The following is a 4,021-nucleotide window of genomic DNA, read 5'->3' on the forward strand; positions in this document are numbered from 1 at the left end:
ATATATATATATATATATATATATATATATATATATATATATATATATATATATATAGTCACTAGAATATGAGCATTTTCAATATTTTTTTGCAAATCCAACCATGTGTATGTGCTTGGCATGAAGGGTATTTTTCTTACCTGGATGATGGGGAGAGAGTGGTAGGGATTCTGGTTGTCTGGAAGGGATCTGGAGGTGGTGGAATGAGTGTGAGGAGTGGAGTGAGTGCTCTATCCAATTGAAGGCCGTTTGTGAAGGGAGGCATGCTTTGTAATGTGGGATAAGATTTCAGGAAACTCCGTTTCACCGTGCGGCTCTTTCACAAAGACCCTATTCCGGACCCTTTACGAATCCGAACCGTCTCCATTTTTAGTGTTTCCTTTTTGGGTTATTTACATTAAGGAGCTTAATGTATGACATAATTAACGTGTAGGTGCCTCAGTTTCGAAGTATTTAAGGTAAACACTTCTTTTTAATGTTGGTGAATACAGGAGATTGAGTTGATCTGTGTTTTTAATGTTGGTGAATACGGCAGGACACTAGGTAAATTATAGTCATGGGTCACTTGACAGTATACAAGGCTACACAGGCTATCAAGCTAGTTCTATTCTTAGACCATTTGTAGGAAACTTACTTTTTAACCTAATTGGTTTTCTATTCTGGAGAACCAAGATAGAGTGGTCTTTTTGTTGTGCAGAATTTGTGTTGGTTCTTGCTGTCATCAGATTTGAGCTGTAGGGTTATTAAAAATGGAACACAGTCAGTCATGATGTCACAAAACCTAGTTATTAAAAATGGAACACAGTCAGTCATGATGTCACAAAACCTATGTAGCATGAACTCTCTTCTAACGGAGCAATGCATCTGCATCGGTGAAGTCAAGTGCATTGAGGTCCATTGATGTTTAAAAGTGGATTCAGTTAACCAGAGCCAACTTCAGTTATATATATATATATATATATCCCACACAAATTTTTTTAAATTGTTGTGTCGCACCCGCACCTAGGTGACAGCACAAAACTGAAAAGAGCTATTTGTTGGATCGTTTTTCAGATCAAGCAGTTTCACAATCAACAACATATCAAGAAATACAACAGTATAAGAATCATGATTAACAGTTGATTGAAACAAGAACAAAGAGCAAACATATTGGTTTCCGCATCATACAAAAATTCAGACAAAAGCAAATCGACAAACAGTTGCATAGAACACAATAAAAACAACATGAACATGTTTAGATTCTGTACTAGGCTAATGCGTACGAAAGTACTCTCCTTAGAGAAGATTCGCCCCCACATACAGTGCAAACAGAGTCCGGTGTCTTTCTCCCAGGATACAATAGCCTCGACGATCAAAACCGGTGCACTCCGGCGAATCGTCCTTCAAAGACAACCTCTACAAACCGATGTTGCAGACAATCATTTTTGAGATAACTCAGGAGAGAGAGAGAGAGCAACAAGGAGAGAGAAAACAGAAAGTCTTGAATCCTCGGAATGTTGTGCCTCTAGAATATGCGTAACTCCAGCCCTAACCACGCTTTTATAACCCACGAACAGTTACAAAAAGTGGAAGAAACCCGTTATAAAATCCGAGGAGCCGAGACCCATTAATAGAATCTGAAGAGTCGAGACCCGTTAACAGACATGGATAACGAGGAGTCATGACCCGTTATCATTTCTCATAACCCATTAATGCATCCAAATAAACATAGAAACTTTGGGCAAAAAGGTACTTTGATCTTGATTGGATATGGCCCTAAAGGGCCAATTACCCGAGCCTAAGCCCAGCTCGGCACGGTGGGCGAGCGCGCATGTGTGTGGTAGTCATCCCATCCTCTTGTTCTTAAGAACAAGTGTAAGAGTTTACATGTAGGTTATAAAGCCCACAACAAACTCAAACCTACTCAATATGGGACTATTCCACATCATCAAGTCCAACCTTTTCCAACAGCCCACGTTTTCCTTCATTTGAATTCCCTCACCTCTACTTCTTACACCTAACACTATTAACCTTCCATGTTTGCTGACCACAAAATGCACTTTATATGTTAATGTGAGCAATGACCTTGAATTCAAGTGTCTTCTTCATTGGAGTTGGACCCTCAACCTAATCTGCAACTCGAGTGGTGCAGAGTTGATTCATGAGCCACTATGTCACAGGGACTCGGTCAACTGGGTGCCGCACCCGTGTTGACGCGATGCAGGTGCGGCACCCGGTGTGGTCTACCTGACCCTGGGTGCAGTCAATGCACCCAGGGTCATTTATGTCCAACTTTTGGACTTTATATATATATATATATATATATTGCCGCACCCCCCACCCAAGTTTTTTCAAAGTGCCGCCGCACCTGCACCCACACCCATGTGACATAGATGAGCCATCAATATGTGAGAAATAAGTGCTTAGTGCTTACTTATCGACCATGCAAAAGTTTTTTTTTAAAAGGGATCGACCATGCAAAAGTTACTAGGCATGTAAGAGTCGCACATGGAAGCTAGTTTGTCTGGGTCCTGAGGATCTAGTGGTGAGGGAGGTTGTGATGTATGCCACGTAAAATATATAGTCCATTTACTATTTAACAGGACAGCTGATTGTTTTGCAATCTTGTGTTTGAGAAGCAGGCTTGACAAAACTCTGCTGGTTTGTGTTAACGGTCTTGTTCTGTTTTTTCCTTGATACATCTGATTTTGTACACAATGGTGGCAAGATGAAGTTCATAGCTTTGAGTTTTGAGTCTTTTGACTTGTATGCACTAATCTTTACTCTAGTATCATCACTTTCCTAAATTTCCTCCTCTCGCTAGGAGCCTCTTGTTCTCCATAAACCTTCATGCAGACCATTGTTCAGCACTGGAGCAAGGATTTGGTTGGTGCATGCACACACACGTGTGTGTGTGTGTGTGTGAGAGAGAGAGAGAGAGAGAGAGAGAGAGAGAGAGAGAGAGAGAGAGAGAGAGAGAGATAACAGGAAGAAAACACAGCTTTGGTTAGAACGTCCTATTATGTGTCATTTGGAATGTCCCTGTTTTGGTGTCCGTGGTTTGAAACTCCACAAATGTTATCAACTCGAATTTCATTGATAATCTCTGTTGGTTTCCGTAGGTTTGTCATCTTGTGGGTTTATGACTCTTAAACTTGGGAGGCAGAGGGTTTAGTTCTTTCCGGTCTGTGTATAGCATGCTAATGTCAACGTGAATGCATATGACTGTGTAGCCCATTTTTAGTGCTTTTTATGTTTCCCACTATCGACAGTACCACGCTATCTGGTATCCTCGTTTTCTTTATCATTTGCATTGGATGTTTTGTTGATCTGACATGAGATAATGGAGTATGCGTTAAATCCAATCACAATACTTGTATAGGTTTTGTAAACTAATCTAGGAATCACTAGCACACACTGAAATTTTTGTAAAAAAAGAGAACTCCAGTTTCAAAGAAAATCAGATTGATTCAAAGCATGTTTTTTCAGTAAACTAATCTGCTTAGCTGATTTGGTATGACGCCTGTTCATGTGCAATCCACATAGTTTGATGGCCACTTGCATGATAATTAAACTAATGTTTGCAGGCATTTAACATAATCATCTTTGCAACGTTCCCCCATGATACTGTAATAATTTAGGCTCTGTTTGGGAGTCTGCTTTGAGAGCAGCAACAAGGATTCGGTCTCCACTGATTGGTGCTGCGGATTTGAGACGGGACCGGAGTGCGGGATGGAGACGAGAGGGGTGATCATCTTTCAAAACCATTGTTTTCTGTATCGGTGCGTATCAGTGCCGATACTTATCTTATTGCCAGAAAATCGATACTATACTGACCTGAATTGGCTATTTTTTTAATAAATGTAAAAAATAGTTCAAAAATATGTTTTCAATATTATTTTAATTGCGTTAACACGTGTCACGTTCTGGTTGACACATAATATTTTTTAATTATTTTTTGGCCGATTCAGAACGATTCACTTGAGCATGGGTATCGGCCGGTTCACCTGAATGATACAGGTTCGATTCTGATGTTGACAAC

Source organism: Nuphar pumila, chromosome 10 (genome assembly GCF_984573655.1).
Source record: "Nuphar pumila chromosome 10, dmNupPumi1.hap1.1, whole genome shotgun sequence".
NCBI lineage: Eukaryota > Viridiplantae > Streptophyta > Magnoliopsida > Nymphaeales > Nymphaeaceae > Nuphar > Nuphar pumila.